At 63.0% G+C, this 19106-nt stretch overlaps 1 protein-coding gene across 7 annotated transcripts in view; it reads left to right on the top strand.

Moving 5' to 3' along the window:
* Positions 1 to 344: 344 nt before the first annotated feature.
* The window catches only part of ATP2B4 (ATPase plasma membrane Ca2+ transporting 4), a 60815-nt gene continuing 42053 nt past the window's right edge, over positions 345 to 19106 (top strand). For 5 of the 7 annotated variants that reach the window (XM_053963803.1, XM_053963800.1, XM_053963806.1 and 2 more), the window contains exon 1: positions 345 to 469. The gene's annotated coding sequence lies outside the window, so the exon portion shown is untranslated. Of the gene's footprint in view, positions 470 to 6322; positions 6437 to 17747; positions 17772 to 19106 lie in introns of those variants that run through there. The other 2 variants (XM_053963801.1, XM_053963802.1) reach the window with 2 other exon arrangements.

Here is a 19106-nt window from a genome sequence, read left to right as displayed (position 1 = left end):
CCCACTCTTCCTGGGGGTGTCCCCACCCTGCTTGGGGGTGTCCCCACTCTTCCCGGGGGTGTCCCCACCCTGCTTGGGGAGCCCCAGATTGTCCGGGGGTGTCCCCACCCTTTCCAGGCGTGCACCCCCCCACTCTGCCCGTGGGCTCCTGCCCCGGTTTGGGGTCCCCCCACCCCGCTGTCCCCCCCTCGCTGGGCCGTTCACCCCGTTCCTGTCGCCGTCCCCCTTAAGCAGCCGTCGGGGCGTGCAGCCACCTTAAGGGAGCCCCTCCCCCGGCGGGCTGGGACGAGCCCTCCCCCTCCCTGCCCGCCGTCCCCTCCCTCGCCGGCCCGGCCCCGCACGGCCCCGCACGGCACGGGGGTTGCCATGACAAGCATTTTCTCCCGTTAGCTCCGGGACCGCTCCCCCTCCATCCCATGGCCAGTCGCGGGGGCTCCGCCGCCAGCCGGGCGCCGTGGGACCGGAGCCGGTGAGTGCGCCGGGGGGGGGGGACCCCGGCAGCGGGGTACGGGGGTCCCGCGGGGGGTTGAGGTGTTGGGGGCACGGGGGGAGAGGACACGCACGGGAGTGGTCGCGGAGGGGGGGGGGGTCTTTGTAGGAGCGGGGGGCGCGGGTGGGTGGGAGCATCGCTGCCCCCGCCGTGCCGGGCGGGTGGGGCGCTGGCAGCGGGGATTTCACCGCCCCGCTCCGTCCCGGTGCAGCAGGTGGGATGGGGAGGGGGCTCGGCGGGGGTTCCTACATCACGGGGGGGGGGGGGCTCGGCGTGGGACCCCCCCCCCGACCCCAATCCCACGTGGGAGAGGGGTGGGGTGATGGGGTGACCGCGGTCCGGCCGCGCTGGGGCGTGGGCGGCTGCGGGGAGTGCAGCCCCCAAAAATCTTGTGGGGGGCAAGTCCGGCAGCCCCCCGGTGTTTGGGGTGGGGAGGACGCTCCGGTCGGATCCTACAACTTGTTGCCCGCCCTTGAGGCGGCTGGAGGGGGGGTGGCGGTGCGGGGTTCCCGGTGGCGCGTGTTGCTGGATTTTTGGGAGGCAGCGAGTTGTGGCATTGCGGGGAGGAGGAGGATGAGGATGATGGAGGAAGGAAGAGGCGGGGGAAGGGGAGGGGGGCTTGCGGCAGCCCAAGGACAGAGCGGGGAAAGTGCTGCGTGGGTGGGTTTGGGGTGGTTTTTCCCCACGCGTGGGGCAGCAAAGGGGGCTGCTCCCTGCCTGGAGTGGGGTGACTCGGGTGGGGGGCGCGTGGGGAGGGTGGGATGCGGTGAGGAGGGTGGGATGCGGTGGGGAGGGTGGGACGCGGTGGGGAGGTGCGTGGGGGGTTGCCCACGCCACGGCTGGGCACGTCCCCCTCCTGCCTGCACCAATCCAGCTGGGCAGAGCCACGGCAGAGAAAACAGGAGTGGGGAGGCGGAAAATAAATTAAAAAATAAATCAGGAAATCTATTGGAAGACCGGCCAGGCTCTGGCCTCGTCCGCCTCCTCCTGCCTCTGTCCTCAGCGCTTTTCCTGCATCCCAGCCCCGGCTCCGGAGCCTCCCAGCATCCCTGGCCTGGCTCGGTGGGTCCGTGCCCCCCGTGGGCTGCCGGCGGCGGGGGCGGGGGGGCTGTGCGGAGCTGGGTGGTCCCTCCCTGCTTCGCCAGAGGCGAGTGGAGATGTTGGGAGGGGAGGAGGGACAATAGGTTATTGTGCTCTTATCTCTGGAGACCTGAGCTTGGGTGGGGGTTTGCATTGCGAAGCTCAAACCAGTGCAGCCAGTTTCTGCCCGTGGCCGTGGACTGGCAGCCCTGGACGTGGGTGGACGGGCAGGAGCCGAGGGCAGCGAGCTGGGGTAGAGGTGAGTGCTCGGAGCTCGCCATGGGGCACCCAGAGCCGTCCTGGGGCCGGGGGACCCCGAGCTGAGCCCCCCACCCCAAACCCCCTGGGCTGCGTGGACAAGGCAGGGGCTGCACCGCTGCCTGCGCCCTGCCTGGCTCCAGACACTGCCCTCAATCTTTCGCTTCTCTGAGCACTGAAACGCACCTAAATTATTAAATCATGAGCGAGAGAGGCTGACGCCCCCGCGCTCCGCCAGCCCCACCCCGCCGCGCCCCGGGGATCCCTCCCCGACCCTGGGCTTCCCTCCCCGGCTGCCCCCTCGGGTGACCCCCCCGGAGCCCTCTCTGCGGGCAGGCTGGCAGCTCAGGGGGGCTGCAGGTGCCCCTCGGATCTGAGGGGTGGCGGACCCTTCCTCAACGGTGGGCGCTGGGTGGGCTTGGGGGCCACATTCCACCCTGTGACTCCCTGAGGCCGGGCTGGATTGCCTTGGCTGCGTGGATGGCCGTGGCACGGGGAAGGTGCCGGTGCCGGGATGGTGCAGGTGGAGCTGGGAAGCGCCCAGGGCAGGAGGCAGCGCTTCCCCATTCCTCCCCTGGCCCCGCGCATTCCCCGCGGGCTCCGGCCCCGTCCCGCCCTGGCCGCCGGCGGGGCCGTGGCTGCCGCTGCCCGTCCGAGCCCCGGCTCCTTCCCTGCTTCCTTCCCGGCTGGAAAAGCGCTGGGAGCTGGGAAGTGCTGCGAGCGCTGCAGGTAGAGATGTTTGAGAGGGCGCAGGCTGTTGTTGGGTGTTGGTTTCTTTTTTTTTTTTTTCTCTTTTTTTTTTTTTTTTTTTTTTTTTTTTTTTTTTTTTTTTTTCCGCTGGCGATGATGACGGAGGGAATTCCCTGCGCTGCCGGCTCGCCGCTCGCGTGCCGTGGGTCCGCATCTCTTCCCGGGGGAATCTGTCGCTGTCATCCGAGCCTTGCGCCTCCGGAGCGGGGAGCCGCCGTGCCCGAGCCCCCGGGCAGGGCGGGGGCAGCCGAAGGGTGGCACAGGTCCTTGGGCAGGATGAGTAAGAGCAGGGAGGGACGGCTGCTCCTCTCCACTATTGTTTAGCAGTCGAAAGCGCCGGGGTGGAGCTGAGCCTGGAGTTTCCCCTTGTCCCCAAGCCCTGGGAGACGAACCCACTCCTTCCCCGCCCGCCCTTCGCCGGGACCGCGAGTCCTCCGCGCGTTCCCCGCTCCTCTCTCGGGTTGTGGTTTTTTTTTCTTTTTTTTTTTTTTTCCCTTTTCCTGTTTCTCCTCCCTGCTAGGCCACGAGCGGAGTTTTCCCGCAGTGGCTACACGCGCCCCTTCCAGCAGCGCGGGCTGGAGCCCGCGGGGATTTGGGGACCCAAATCCCTGCTGTGGAGGGGACTCGCAGCCGCCGCCCGTTCGCTGCTGCTGCTCCCCGCGCAGGGCCCGGCGAAGGGCTGGCAGCTCTGGCTTCCTCCTCGCCCACGGCTCCTCCCCGCCGGGCACGGCTGCGCCGTGCTGGGAAAGGAGCCGGCGGAAAACCTGCGGAGAGAGCCCGGGGGGATCCCGCTGGGCTCCGGGAGCGCCTGGGCAGGGAAGGCACTCGCTGGGGCAGGGACAGCGAGCCCCGGCGGGGAGGCGCGGTGTGGCCGTGGAAATGGGTGCAGGTCCTTTGGGAAGTGACCGATGGTCAGTGTGGCCGTGGAAATGGGTGCAGGGCCTTTGGGAAGTGACCAACGGTCAGTGTGGCCGTGGAAATGGGTGCAGGTCCTTTGGGAAGTGACCGATGGTCAGTGTGGCCGTGGAAATGGGTGCAGGGCCTTTGGGAAGTGACCAACGGTCAGTCTGGCCGTGGAAATGGGTGCAGGTCCTTTGGGAAGTGACCGATGGTCAGTGTGGCCGTGGAAATGGGTGCAGGGCCTTTGGGAAGTGACCAACGGTCAGTCTGGCCGTGGAAATGGGTGCAGGGCCTTTGGGAAGTGACCGATGGTCAGTGTGGCCGTGGAAATGGGTGCAGGGCCTTTGGGAAGTGACCAACGGTCAGTCTGGCCGTGGAAATGGGTGCAGGGCCTTTGGGAAGTGACCGACGGTCAGTGTGGCCGTGGAAATGGGTGCAGGGCCTTTGGGAAGTGACCGACGGTCAGTGTGGCCGTGGAAATGGGTGCAGGGCCTTTGGGAAGTGACCGACGGTCAGTGTGGCCGTGGAAATGGGTGCAGGTCCTTTGAAGTGACTGACCCATGCTCCATGTGACCATGGCAATGGGAAGTGACCGATGCTCAGTGCGACCACAACAGTGGGATGCAGGCCCTTAGGTGGGAAGTGACCACTGCTCGGTGTGACCATGGCAGTGGAAGTGACCAGTGCTCGGTGTGACCATGGCAGTGGGAGATGACCAGTGCTCAGTGTGAGGTGACCATGGCAGTGAGAGCTGACCAGTGCTCGGTGTGACCATGGCAATGGAAGTGACCAGTGCTCCGTGTGACCATGGCAATGGAAGTGACCAGTGCTCGGTGTGACCATGGCAGTGGGAGTGACCAGTGCTCGGTGTGACCATGGAGATGGATGCAGGCCCTTAGATGGGAAGTGGCCACTGCAGCCACTTCCCTGGTGTGCCCCATTTCCCATGGCTTGCTGGGAGCTCCTGGATCCAGGGGTGCTGCAGCATTCCCGGTAAGGAATGGCTGTTCTGGCACACCGGAGGGGCTCTGGTGTGCAGAGCTGGGAATTTGAACCCATCCCTCTCCCCCTCATGTTGTACCGGGGGGAATAGGGATCCGATGGGTGTTGATAGGGCTGGAGAGGCTCCTGGGGGAAGGAGCTTTGATGGCAAAGGTGGCAGAGCTGTCCCCAACCTCCCTTCTCTTCACATTGGTGCAGGCAAAGGTGACCAGCTGGGGGACAGGGACAGGCAGGTGACAGGATCCTGCCCAGCCCAGTGGTTTTCCAATGGAAGCCACTGGTTTTCCCAGTGACACTGGGACAGGGAATGTGTTTTGGGGTGCAGGGCCAGCCTTGGGGTCCCTGGGAGCAGTTGGGTGACAGCCACAATCCCTGTCACCTCCTACCAGCGCTGAGGCTGAGCTAATGAACCCTGTGACTTTGACGTTTTAATTAGTTGCTTTTGGCTTTAATGCACGGGGATAATAGAGTTTCTATGGACTTATAAACCCTGCCCCTCTGCTGGATCATTAGGAAAAGGGAAAAAAGACACAAGGTAAGCCTGGGTAGGGACAGGAGGGAAGCTAGAGCCCTGTGGAGTGCATGACACCCGCTGGGGTGTCACCCACCCAGCTGGTGACTCTTTTAAACCGCTAATTAAGCACCTTAAATCCTGGGAGAGCTCTCTGTGAGTAAGAGCTGAGTTCAGAGTCCTCCTGTGTTTGTGAGCTTCTGGGAGGGGTCTCAGATTTGAACGTGGGAAGCTGATGCACAGAGAGGCCCCTGGAATCAGGAACTGGGGTTGTGGGATTCCCTTTTGGGGCTGGCCCTGCTCCCTCCAGGGTGACCAGGCCACTGTGGCCCAGGCTGGTGATGAGGGACATGGGGACCCTGGTGGAGTTCTCCTGGGCAGCTTCCTGGCATTTCTGGATCATGGCATCAAGTCCTACATGGGGACCTAAATACGGACCAGGAGAGTGCAGGCCGGGGAGGGGACACACAGCTGTGACACCAGCAGCCCTCTGCCCAAATCCCGCAGCTTCAGAGCGAGGGAAGGGACGTGCGATCGATCATCCATCGTGGGATCAATCATCCATCATGGGATGGGATCGATCATCCATTGCCCAGTGCCAATGGGAGAGCTCCTGGCCTCGGGGATCCCTCCCTTCCCTGCGGCACCAGGGGCTGTGGCAGCCCCCGGGGCCACACCAGTGCCACACCAGTGCCACACCAGGGCCACACCAGTGCCACACCAGGGCCACACCAGTGCCACACCAGTGCCACACCAGGGCCACACCAGGGCCACACCAGTGCCACACCAGTGCCACACCAGGGCCACACCAGTGCCACACCAGGGCCACACCAGTGCCACACCAGTGCCACACCAGTGCCACACCAGTGCCACACTGCAGGGACCAGGCCTGTCCCCTGCCACCCCTGCCCACTGCGGCCACCCGGGGCCGGGCCCTGGCGTGTCCCCAGCGTGGGGAACTCCTGGCCAGGGCAGCAGCAGCCAAGGGGAAGCTTCGGCCAAGTGTCCGCGTTTTGTGCTGACGGGGAAACTTTTCCTTCGACGCTTCCACGGCAGGGATGAGTCGGCAGCTGGGCTGAGCCGAGCGGGGCGCCGGGGGCGAGGAGCAGTCCCGATTTTCCCACTCCGTGCCGTATCGCTGTGTTTGGCTGCCGCCGAGGCAGCCGTGGGCTGCGGGAAGGAGCAGCGAGCTGTGCCTGGGCAGAGCGCGGCGCGTAGGAGTCCCCACCCGGAAGAGTTTGTCCGGCGGGGCCGGGGAGGGAGGAATCCGATCCCTCCTTTTCCCAGGCTGGGATCCCAGCGCGCTTGGCTCTCCGTGGCCTTGGCCGGCTCCCCTCTGCCGAACCCCCCCAGCGTGGGTCTGGCCCCCCGCTCATCCCGCCGGGCCGGGAAGGGTCCCGCAGCAGCGATTCCCGACATCTCCTCTTTGTCTGCGGCTCGGAAAGGTCAGCCCTGCCTCGCTCCGTTAAGGAGCTGTAAATAATCCCGCTCCTTGTGCCGCGGGGCCGGCTCCAGGGCTGAGCCCAGCATCCTCCTCCTCCTGCCCGGGCCCAGGAGCCGTGCCAGGGGAGGTGATGCCAGCCCGGGGGGGGGACGCAGCGCTGCAGAGCCGGGGGGCAGCGGGGTGCGGGCGGCCCGGGGGGGACAGCGGCGTGTCCCATGCCAAGGGCAAGAGTCGGGATGGCTGCTCCCGGCTCCTGCCTCCTCCAGGCTAAAAATAAGCCGCTGGCCCTCACCGTGCTGCCTCTGCTCGGTCCTGGGGGGGGTGGCGGTGGGCAGGGGGTGAACCCAGGAACCGGGGGGACCGCGGGGCAGCGCAGCCCCGCGGGGCGGTGGCAGGGCCTGTGTGGGGTTGGAAGTGACCTTTGCTCTTTGAGCATCGGGGGTCGGTGATCGGATTTTCAGCTCCGGGCTCGGATTTCGGGCAGAAGGTGTCTGATTTTCGGCGCCGTTTCTCGAGATGCTAATTAAGGACCCTGCTGCAGCAGCTGGAGCTTTACTGTCCCTTCGCCACCCCTCGCTCAGCCGGGAGGTGCCCGTGGCCCCTGGAATGCCCTCGGCTTTTCGCTTCTCGCCTTTTGTTCCTGCTTGGGAATGCCGATGCCTCGCCTCTCCGGGGCTCCAGCCTTTCCAGAGGCTTAGTGGCGTGGCCCTCGCAGCATTCCAGCTCCTCGCCTCCCTTCCCACCTTCTTGCCAGCTTCTTAAAAATAACCCCGTGCTGCTGGAGCGCTGCTGGGGGCACAGCCCAGGATCCTGGAGAAAAGCTGCTTTCCCACTCCTGCCATTCCACAGGCAGCCCAGGGACACCGGGACGAGCCAGGAGATGGCTCAGTCCTCCAGCACTGTCCCCTCTCATCCTTGCTCTGTCGAAGGCCCCTGATTTTGGGATGAGCCCCGGGGAGATGGGATGGCTCCGAGCGGGATGTGCCGGCTGTGGGATTCTCGTGGCACCTGCAGAGCTCGGCCCGGCTGCGTCCCAGTCCCGGCGTGACGGATCGCTGCAGCTGGCAGCCGGCAGCGCGCGGTGCCGAGAGCTTCCCGGAGCTTCCCGCTCCGGAGGGGCTTCCTGCCGGAGCCGGGCACGTGGCCGTGCCAGCAGCAGGGATCCGGCACGGCCTCGGTGCTGGGGACATGCCTGGGGCTGACCCGGGCTGGGAGGGAGCTCGTGCTCCGGCGTGAACCTGAGTTAAACATTATTCCTGCCTCTGGAGCAGGGAGGGATTAGTGCAAGGAGGGAGAGCTCGGTGCAAGGAGGGGGAGCGCAGGGAAATGAGGGCAGGCTGGATTTGTGGCCGTGCCGGCAGCTGGGAATGCCAGGCTGGCACTGGAGGAGCCCCAGGATGGCCGGAGCGAGGCTGGAAGAGGGGTCACAGCGTGGGGGACAGCCTCTGGAGCAGCGGGAGTGACAACCAGGATTCGCCCCGATGGCACAGGCCTGGCTGCCTTCACCCGGGGCTGAATCAGCTGCAGGGAGCCGGGATCAGAGACTTGGCTGGGCTGGGAGAAGCTGGGAAGCGTGGCTGGGATCTTTCCTGGGTGTCCTGCTGCAGACGTGGCTCTGAGTCACCACATCCTGCCTGGGAAAGTTTTGGGTCCCCACACTTTCATCGGAGCAGCCGGGCAGGGCTCTGGGATGGGCCTCAGAGGGTCCTGCTGGATTCCCTGTGGGAGCCAGCTCATCCCTAGGGACAAATCCGTGGGGCTGGGGGCCACAAACCCCTGTGTGCAGGCTGGAGCTGGGCGAGGGTGAAGCTCCACATCCTGCATTTTCCAGTGTGACTGGTGCTGGCTATTTTTAGTTGTCCAAATTAAGCTCGTCTTAAATGCTGTCTTTTGAGGTTTCTTTGAGGGAGGAGGCCTGGAGTGGTGTTATTTCCCAAGTGACTGATTGCTCTCCAATCTGACCCCAGCTGGACTGGCCAAAAAAATGAAAGGAAGGACCAAAGCTGTGGCTGGGAAGTGTCTCCTCCCTGCAGAGCTGCGCCTGAGGGTGTTTCCTGAGTCAGCAGGAGATTTCCTGGGGGAAGGAGAAAGTAAACAGCATCCCCATGGGGAAATCCAGCTGGAAAACCTCATCCTGCTACCTGCTCTGGCATCCCTGGGGTGTGCTGTGCTCCTGGGAGCCGGCCTGCCTGTTCCACGGGTTGTTAAATCCACGGGTTTCTCATCTCAGGGGCATTTTGGATTTATTGGAGACTGCTGGGTGCTGGCTGGGGCTCCTAGAGGAGGTGGAAAAGGCTGCAGCCACGGGCGGGGTGCTGAGATGCTTCTCCCTGTTTTGGGGGAAGCTCATCCAGAGGGGGCTGTCCTGGTATCCATGGATTCCCCAGGATGGATCCAGCCCATCCCATGGGCCCAAAACCCATCCACGCCGTGCTCCAGCTCCGTATCCACCGCTGGATTCTGTTGTGCCAGCTCCTGACCCCGCTGCCTTTCACCCCTTCCCATTCCCTGCTTCCCTTCCTGGCACTGTTTTCCCACCTCTCCCCACCCATGGATGTGCTCCGTGCCTGTCTCACCTCCCCGGGCACCTGCTGGAGCATCCCCCGCCCGGAGCCGGCTGCAGGAATGGCCTTTCCTCCCCTGCTGCCCCTCCCTCCCTCCTGCAGCAGCAGCAGCCGGGCGTTTCCGTGCAGGTCAGCAGCCAGGGGATCCTCCGGCTCCTGCAGTCGGACGTGAAGTGCATGGAATCCCGGGAAGATGCTGCAGATGGAGTTTCTGCAGCGCCGGGGGGACGGGGCCCTGCGGCCCCGAGGGCCGGAGCGACGAGCTGGAAGTGTTTCCTGGCGTTTCCTGGCGCTTCCAGGCTCAGGACTGTCCCTTTTCTCTCTGGAAAGGACAATGAGGGAGCCTCCCTTCCTCCTCCCACTCCCCCGGATGCAGCTGCCTGCACAGCCCGGCCTTGTTGTGTCTCAGTCTGTGGCTGGGATCTGCCTCCTCTTGGGATGATCCTTTGGGAACAGCGTCGCTGGGAAGGGATCCAGGAAAAGCCAGCAGGGAGCAGAGGGATTTTCCCAAATCTCAGCCTCCTCACCTGGGACCTGCCTCCCCTCGAGTGTGGGAGCAGCCAAGGTGGTGCTGGGGCACCCCACACAGTTCTGGGGGATCCCACACAGTTCTGGGGGATCCCACACAGTTCTGGGGGATCCCACAGAGTTCTGGGGGATCCCAAACAGTTCTGGGGGAATCCCAAACAGTGCTGGACAATCCCAATCCGAGCTCCCACCCTGCATTCCCACTCTCCTTGTTATTCCAGGAGCAAATCCCCCTGCCCAGCCCCTGCCTGGGCTCGGTGGAAGGTGATGGAGAGGGTGAGGAAGGCCCCTGATACTGCAGGGAAAATGCTGGGAAAGGGAAGAGGAGCCAAAGCCTTGGGAGTGGAGGGGATTCCAGCAGGCAGAGCAATCCCGGCAGGACAGCTGGGCTGGAGGGGAATCCTGGCCGTGGGTTTGGCATTTTTCCATTGGGATGGGGAGCTGGACTCACACCCTGAGCCACGGGTGTGTGTGTCTGTGCTGGGTGCCAGTGTCCGGGGCATCCCTCACTATATTCCCATGGATCCCTCGCTGTATCCCGTGGATCCTTCGCTGTATTCCCACAGATTCTTCACGTATCATGTGGATCCCTCACTGTGTTCCTGGGATCCCTCACTGTATCCCATGGATCCCTTGCTGTATTCCTGGGATCCCTTGCTGTATTTTTGGGATCCCTTGCTGTGTTCCCATGGATCCCGCACTATATTCCCACAGATCCCTTGCTGTATCCTGTGGATCCCTCACTGTATTGCTGGCATCCCTTGCTGTATTCCTGGCATCCCTCACTATATTCTCAGAGATCCCTCACTGTATTCCCACAGATCCCTTGCTGTGTTCCCAGGATCCTTCACTGTATTCCCATGGAACCCTTGCTGTATTTCCATGGATCCCTCACTGTATCCCGCAGATCCCTCACTATCCCCGGGATCCCTCGCTGTATTCTCACAGATCCCTCACTGTATCCCACAGATCCCTCACTGTGTTCCCAGGATCCCTCGCTGTGTTCCTGCAGATCCCTCACTGTATCTCGCAGATCCCTCACTATCCCTGGGACCCCTCACTGTATTCCCAGGATCCCTCACTATCCCCAGGATCCCTTGCTGTATTCCCGGGATCCCTCACTATTCCCGGGATCCCTCGCTGTATTCTTCTCACAGATCCGTCACTATCCCCGGGATCCCTTGCTGTATTCCCAGGATCCCTCACTATTCCCGGGATCCCTCGCTGTATCCCCGGGATCCCTCGCTGTGTTCCCGGGATCCCTCTCTCCGTTGGCTCCGGCAGCTCGGTGCCAGCTCGGTGCCCCTAACACCGGGATTTTCCCACTAATCTGGGCCCTATCGCTGCTAAAGCCGCAATTATCCCTGGATTAGCGCTGGTGCTTAGAGCCCCACCTGGGGCAGGGCCGGCCGTGCCAGAGCCTCCCGCAGCTCCGGCTCTGGCCAGGACGGAGGGGCCGGTGGCCACTGTCACCTCGGGTGACCCCAGGGCCGCTTTGTCCCTCTTGCTTGGAGGCTGGGCAGAGGTTGTGGGGTTTTTGGGGGCGTTATTTGGGGTGTGAGCCCCCCCCGGCAGCGCCGTGTCCTTGTTCCCGTTGTGTCTGAGGTTGAGCTCATCCAAGCAAGGCCAGGCTGGGCTTGGAGCTCCCTGGGATAATGGGAGGTGTCCCTGCCCAGGGAATGGGATGAGCTTTAAGGTCTCTTTCATCCCAGACCATTGTGGGATTCCATCCCAGCGTCGTTGCAGGCGGGTTTGTTTTGTTTAGCTGGGATTTATGACACATTTATGGCAAAGCCTGGCTTTGGGGCCGTGCACGAGGGGCTGGAAGGCCCCAGTCCCTCCTTGCAGGGATCTCTAGCCGAGGGAAGGGATATCCCAGTTTGCCGGGGTTACTGGTGCAGCTGGGAGGTGCTGGGAGGAGGGAACACGTGGGGTTGGATGCGGCATAAACAGGATGGCAGGTCCGGACTGCTGGGATGCAGGGCGGGGGTGTGGAGGTGGGGCTGGGAATGACAGGGCTGGGAATGACTGACAGGGCTGGGAATGACAGGGTTGGGAATGTCAGGGCTGGGAATGATTGACAGGGCTGGGAATGTCAGGGTTGGGAATTACTGACGGGGCTGGGAATGACTGACAGAGCTGGGAATGACACGGTTGAGAATGTCAGGACTGGGAATGACAGGGCTGGGAATGATTGACAGGGTTGGGAATGTCAGGATTGGGAATGTCAGGGCTGGGAATGACAGCGTTGGGAATGACTGACAGGGCTGGGAATGACACGGTTGGGAATGTCAGGACTGGGAATGACAGGGCTGGGAATGATTGACAGGGCTGGGAATGTCAGGGCTGGGAATGTCAGGGTTGGGAATGTCAGGGCTGGGAATGTCAGGGTTGGGAATGACTGACAGGGCTGGGAATGACACCCCAAACTCCGTGGCTCCAGATCGGGGTGACTGCGGGGTGGCAACAGGACGAAGTGCAATTTTAGGGAGCAAAGAGCCCCACCCAGTTGGAATCGTCGCCCGTGATGATGATGATGATGATGATGATGATGATGGTGGTGGTGGTGGTGCCTCTCCCCAAACTCATACAATCAGCACTTAATTAAAGCCCGCTAACGGTTTTTAATTGCTCTGACTGCCCCTGGAGAAGCCCCGGTGACCGGGAATGCGGTGCCTGCTCTGGATTAGGGCAGTGCCTGGCGCTGGTGGGAAGCAGAGCTCGAACAAAGCGCCTCTGAAAAGCACATCCAGGGTTTTTCCAAGGTTTTTTCCATCCCTCTGGACGCGGGAAGAGACAGTTCCCCCAAAACACCGCTGGGGTTCAGCTGGGCCGGGGTGTCGGGGTGGGGTGAGACCCTGGGGGTCACCCCCTGAGCGGGTGGGTGCCCGGGATGGGTGCTCAGGGTGCTGCCCCTTCCCTCCCAGCCTCTCCCACCCACCCTGGATCCCTCCCGGTGCCTCCAGGCATTTCCCAGCCCCTTCCCGCCCGCGTAGATTCGCTTTCATATTTATTTTCCAAGCCGATTCCTGCTGTTTGCTCAAATCCTCGCTTCTCCCACCTCCGGGGGACGGGGCAGGAGGACCCTGGGAGGCTCCCGGGGGTGCCTGTGCCCCCTCCCAGCTCATTCCCAGCTCCTCCGAGCTCATCCCAGCTCGGAGGAGCTTTCCCTCCTCCTTGCCCTGCCCCTCCCCATGCTCTCCTGGCCCATCTGGCTCTCCCCTCCTATTTCTCCATATTTTCCAAGCTTTGATTTGCCTCTCCCGCCTGTTTTTTTTTTTTTTTTTTACTTTTTTTTTTGCGGTCTTACCACCACCACCACAGGACTTCTTTATTTTTATTTTTTTTTTCTTTTCCCCCCTTGCTGGGCGAGGGTCTGCATTTAGGATTTTGAGGATGGGGGTTCTTTTCTCCGGGATAAATATCGCCTTCCCCTGCTCGCCTGGCTCCCTTTAATTAGACTTCTTACTGCATGGAACAGTTCGCAGTTATATATGGAAAACAGCCCACACTTTCCCAGGAGCGGGGCATGTTGGGAAGGGAAACGGGAGCAGCCGGCGCACTCTTCCCTGGGAGCCGCGTGTGTTTTTCCTATCGCTTTTCCCGACTTTATTTTTTTAACCCTTTGCAGCAGCGAAAAGCGCTCGCAGCCTTTTTTTTTTTTTTTTAATTATTTATTTTATTTTATTTTTTTATCCCTCTCCCATCCCTTGTTGACGGTTTGTCCCTTAGAAAATCCATGCTGGGCTCGGGTGTTTTTTTTGGTGTTTTTTTTTCTTTTTGATGGGAAAATATGGATTTAGGGCTGGAGGAGTGTGGGGAGAGGGATCCCAGCTAGCCGGGCTGGCAGGAGTTACGGGGTGGCCGGCAGGGATGTGATCCAGAGCGGGAATTCTCGGAGCTGGGAGCAGGGACACCCATCCCGGCTCACGTGGTGGCGGTGGCAGGAGGGGCATTGCTGTCCCCAGCCCTTCCCCGTGTCCCCAGGGCTGCTGCCACCCTCGGGATCTGGGTGCTGGAGCGCCCTTCCCGCTCTGGAATTGTTGGGGTTCCCCTACAGCACATCTGGAATTGTTCCCCTACTTGCACATCCCCAGCTTTAGGGGATCCCCCAAATTCCCCTGTGGTGTCCCACCAGCTCCGCCTCTCCTGCCTCAGTTTCCCCTGCTGTGCTCCAGAGGGGCATTTTTGGGAGGGATTGCTGCCGGTTTGGTTTTTTTTTTTTTTTTCCCACGGGATTCTTCACGGAGCAGGGAAGAGGAAGCGGCTCCCGGCGGTGACAAGGTGAGCCACCAGGTGCCCCCCGCTGCCCCAGGGTGTCCCGGGCACCCCAAAACCCACGGGCTGCCCCTCTCCTCCTGCCGCCTTCCCGGAGCAGCAGATGCTTCCCCCGGCTGCTGCTGGAGGAAGTGACGGGCCCTATTTTCATCCCCCAGGGATCTTCGGGGTAGGAATCCCCTGTCCCTGTGTAATCCTGCTAAAAATACCGTGCCTGTGTCCTCCTGTCCCGCCCGGTGGCTCTCCTGTCCCCCGAGTGTTGTTTTTGCCTCTCTGACTGCCCCGTGCTCTGGGTTTGATTTAATTTAAGCCGAGTTTAAAATTCCTGCGCTTTCCGAACGGGATGTGGGAAGGTGGGAGTCGGGATTGGTGGGATCCCTGCTGTTTGGGGCTGTCAGGTGTGTGGGGAGATGAGCTGGACACCAACTGCTCCTGGGCTGCCCCATCCCACGGGAGAGCTGGGAATGGCAGGAGCCTCCCTGCCCTGGGCTGGGATCCACCAGGCTCTGCCCCAGCTCCTGCCTAAATCCCACTGTCCTGGGATGCAAAAATCCAAAATCCTGCTTGGGGCTGTGCCCGGGAACGGCTCTGGAGCAGAGGGCTCCGGGCTCCTCCCTCCTGCCCTCCGGCCTGGCCAGCTCGGACACTGCCCCCAGCCCTTCCCGGCCTCTCCTGCTCCTCAGGGACCTCCCGGGACAGCATCCAAGTGCTGGGGCTGCAGCATCTCCCTGCCAGTGGGATCCCCATCCTGCCAGGATTCTGGGTGTCACCTCCCTGCTGGCCAGGTGTGCCAGGAACTGGGAGGGTCCAGGTGCCTCTGGCAGGGCTGGGATGTGGCCACTGCTCCGTGTCCATCCTGGAGGTGCTGCCGGAGCAGCCCCAGGGCCTGCTTTGCTGCTTTGTTTTCATCCTCCAGTCCCGCTCCGCAATTCCAAGCTGCCCAAATCCCAAACCTCGGCTTTGGACTCGCTCTGGGCTGTGAATCAGCGCTAAGCCAAGCCCAGCATGGGTCTGGAGGAGGGAGGAGAGGTGGAGGGGGCAGCAGGGTGGGAGCTGCTGCCCTGGTCGCCTCCCTGCAGCAGATCTGCCCGGAGGGAAGGGACGAGAGGAGAGAAGGGTCACCCACTGTGTGCCAGCCGCTGCCACATCACCCCGTGGTGGCTTCCCACTGCTCCCAGGCTGGGAAGAACCCATTTCCTGGTGCCAAGTGGGATGGAGAAGGAGGGGACAAAACCTCCTGCTGGCATCCAGGACAATCCTCCCAACCTGGCAGCACCGGGGCTGTGCCACTGTCACCTCCAGGGACCAGGTGAGTCTGGGGAGAGAGGGACAGATGCAGAGCAAAGAGCAAGGCAGCCCAACTCCTCCCTGCCTGAGGGCTCCTGTGTAGAATCACGGAATTGTTGAGGTTGGAAAAGATCTTTAGGGTTGTCAGGTCCAAATCCAGCACTACACCACGTCCCTAAGCACCACATCTACGTGTCTTTCAAAACCCTCTGGGTGTTACACTCTGCAGGTGAAAGCCATATTCTCTGATTTTGGTGGCCAGACGATCACAAACAAAACCATTCTGGTGTTAAAAGTGCCGAGGCTGCTCGGGAGGTGGCAGAGGGGCTGCCCAGGGGATGCTGTGCCCCTGCAGAGGGTGAGGCCTGCAGGTGTTTGCTGCTGCAGGAGAGGCTGGCTTTGCTCCCCGTGCTCCTGCATTCCTGCACCGGCCGTGCTACCTTGTAAAGCACGAGAGAATAATGAGAGGAGCGGCGCTGATTTAGTGCAGGCGCCGCCAGAGAAATACCAAGGCCTTAGATGGAAACATTCCCCCTGACAGCTCGCCTGGAGGCTCCCTGCTTTTCCTTTGCTTCCACCCGCCCTGGAATTCCTGGGCTGCTGCACCCTGAGGCTCGGGGAAGCCCCGGCCGGGGGCGAGGGCAGATTCCTGACCCCCGGCACCGCCAGCTGCGCCGGTGGCTTTGGCACGTGGATGTGACGCTTTTGGAGGCCTGGAGAGCACGAGCCGGGGCTGTCACAGCCCCTGGTGGCAGCAGGCTCAGAGCTGTGGGGTTTGGGGCTCAGGGCTGTGGGTTTAGGGGCTCAGGGGTGCAGATTTTGGGGCTCAGGGCAGCGGGATTTGGGGAGCCACGTCGTGGATCGCCGCATCCATGCCAAGGCCGTGCCCAGCGTTCCGCCTCCAGCCTCTTCCCTGCCCTTTGCAGGAGTTAATTGCTGCCTTGGGCACGCCAAAACCCAGCAGTTTTCCAACGTCAATTAGCAGGAGGCAAAACAGGAGCAAAATGGGAGCCAGGGCAGCTGGAATGAGCAGGGTGGTGGCGGCCGCGTGAGTGCCCTGCAGGGTGGCAGCAGGGACATTCATTTTGGGGAATGTCACCTCCTCCTGCCTTTCCCTTCTGCTTTCCCTGTGACCTTGGCCTTGCTGCCATCCCTCCTGTTGGTCCCACGGCGTGGCAGGAGGAAGGAGAGGAGGAGGATGGTGTGACGCAGGCAGGGATGGGACAGTGCTCTGGTGGCCTCCCCACCATTGGTGTCACCCGTGTAGGGACGAGGATCTGCGGCCAAGGGGGTGACAGCTGGTTTGGGGACAGGCCCCCAGCCTTGTGCCCTGCACGTGGCAGCCCCGTGGCTGCGCCGCTGGCACCGGGAATCGTGCGCTTGGCACAGCCGAGTGGGAGGAAATACTACGGGGCTGTCACCGGGGGGTGACGGTGACATCGCCGCTGACGGTGACACCGCGGGGCCAGCGGCTCCCTGCCGACAGCGTGTGGCACCCTGAGCCTGCGGTAGCCGTGGCGTGTCCCCTCAGCCCAATGTCGCGGATGGGGAGGTGCGGAGGAGCGGTGTGGGAGTTGGGAATTGTCACTCGCGGGGACCCGCGGGGATGCGGGACGGGGGGAGCCTGCCCTGCCCTGCCCTGCCCGCCGGGACTGGCGAGAGCAGCCTCAGGGGTCGGATCCCAGCAGCGAATTCCCGCAGGAATTCCCGGGCTGCAGCTCCAGCCCCGCGCCCTGGGCTCCGCCACTGCTCCGTGGCTGCTTTGTCACTCGCTTTGTCACCCGGCTGGTGACTCAGTTTCCCTGGCACAGCGTTGCTGCTGCTGCCGCGCTCCGTGAGGCCCCAGCGCTTCTTCCTGGGCGTTTTCCTGCTCCTTTTCCAGGGCTTTCCCCCCACGTTTATTCCCCCCACGTTTATCCCCCCACATGGCAGGATGGAGCCTGCGGGCTCCTTCCCCCTCCGCCCCGCCAGGAGCGAGGGGGTCTGGCCGTCACCGGGGTGTCCCCCGTGCCAGGGTTTGGCTCCGGAGTGTCCCCAAGGTGTGGCGGGGGTGTCGCTGTCGGGTGCGGGGGGGCCCCCCCGGGCGGGGCAGTGTCGCTGTCCCCACCCCTGGCGGAGGAAGCGGATGCTGCGGCGGGAGGAGGGGACATCCCGCGGGTGCCACAGGTGGCTGTCCCCGGGTGCCACCGCTTCTGCTTTCGGCACCTGCAGCCTCCCGGGGCAGGGAGCGGGGCGAGGGGACACCGGCGTGACCGGGGGAAGGGGACAGGTCCTCCTGAGCTGGCACAAGGTCCCTGAGTGTCCCGGGGTCTGTCCGGGCTGTCGCAGCCTGCCTTGTCCCCTTCGCCTCTCCGTGGCACCGGGATGGAGGTGCCGCCACCGTGACCTTCTGCCACCCTGCCCCTCCTCCCCTGGAAGCTCTGCACCCCGAGGGTGACAATCCCGGCTGGGATGTCCCCTGACCCTCCGAGCCAGCCCCGAGCATGAGGTTTGTCCCTGTGCGCCGCCGCCCTGTCCCCTCCCCGCCGCAGGGGAGGTGACACCCCCGCGGTGTCCCCTGCGGGTGGCCTCGCCCGGCGCCGCAGGGGTTAAGGAGGGAAGGCTTCCCTTGCCAGGGGTGTTGCTGGGAACAGGCAGGAGCAGGAGCGGGAGCCGCTGCCATCTGCACATTGCGATTTGGTGAGTGTGCAGGGGAGGGGCCCCCAGGGCTGCCGGGCCCCCCCGCTGCCCGCGGGGCTCCGCGGCGGCTCCGAAGTGGGGGGGACTGGGGAGCCCGTGAAATCCCCCCGGAGCCGCTGTCACCGCGGGCCGGGCGCCACGCGCTCCACGTGGCCCGGTGTCCTTGTCCTGGTGGGACAGGGACCCGCCCCAGCCCCGCTGTGCCCCCTCCCCCGGTGCCCTCGCTGTCCCCAAGGCTGGCGCCTGTTGGCGGTGCCCAGGTGCCGGTGCAGAGCGCTGGTCCCACATTCCCACTGGGAAGGTGTCTCCCCTGGCTCTGGGGGGCTGCAGGGGGGGATCTCGTCCCCTCCCCAACCTCCCCCCCCCTCGGTGATGGCAGCACCGCACGGGTCTCTCCCGGTGATTCCTCCCTGGATTCAGCCGTTCCAGAGGATTTTCACCTCCCTGTGCCCCCCCAGCCCCGCTCCCACGTGGGCCCAGCTCCCAGGGGAGTGAGTGGGGTCTGTGCTGGGGTGGGAGGGCAGCGTGGCCTCTCCAGGGGCAGTTCCTGGCCTCCCCAGGGGCAGTTCCAGCCAGCAGGGCAGCAGAGGTGCTCCAAGGCCGTTTTTCTGCTTTAATTGGCTACTTTGGCTCGTGGAGTCCGTCTGTCCATCTGGAGAACGGCTCTGTCCGTGCAGCCTCTCTCATCCCACTGTGGATGCAGCTTCGGATGTCCACAGAGAAAAAAATCTCAAACCTGAGCCAAGGAAGGGTAATTTTGGCGGAGTTGATTTTTTTTTTTTCCTTTTTATTATTTTTTTTCCCTTCCTCCCCACTTGGCAACATAAACAGCATCCCGGACAGCTTTACATTGAGTTTGCCATGGCAACCTCCGGCAGCCAAGTGTTCTCAACACCCCATTCCCAAACTGGGAGAGGAGATGGACTCTGGTGGGTGCTGCTGAGAGGGGCAGAGTGTGGGGCTGGGATCCAGGTGCTTGGGGAAGGTGATGCCACCTTGATCCACCTGATCCGAGCTGGCATTTGTGGCTCTGGGCAGGGAATGTGGTGGCTGGTGATGCTTTTCCTTGGCCTGGTGGTGGGAGATGTCCCAGCTGGGGCATGGATTTCATCCTCCTTCGTGGATCAATGGAAAAACCTCCTGAGCTTGGGCAGGGGTTGCTCCATCTCTGATCATCCGTGGGAGCATGGAGCAGCTCCTGCTGTCCTTCTGGATCTGATTGATGTCCCGAGGCAGGAAGATCCCTGTCCTCACCCAGGGACCCAACCACGGCTGCTGCTGGCACATGCCAGGCTCCTGGTGCCACCAGCATGGCATCAGGGCCACCCTCGGCGT

This window comes from Vidua chalybeata, chromosome 24 (genome assembly GCF_026979565.1).
Source record: "Vidua chalybeata isolate OUT-0048 chromosome 24, bVidCha1 merged haplotype, whole genome shotgun sequence".
Taxonomy (NCBI): Eukaryota; Metazoa; Chordata; class Aves; order Passeriformes; family Viduidae; genus Vidua; species Vidua chalybeata.
Note: the sequence above shows the minus strand (reverse complement) of the source record. Positions and strands in the feature narration are given on the sequence as shown.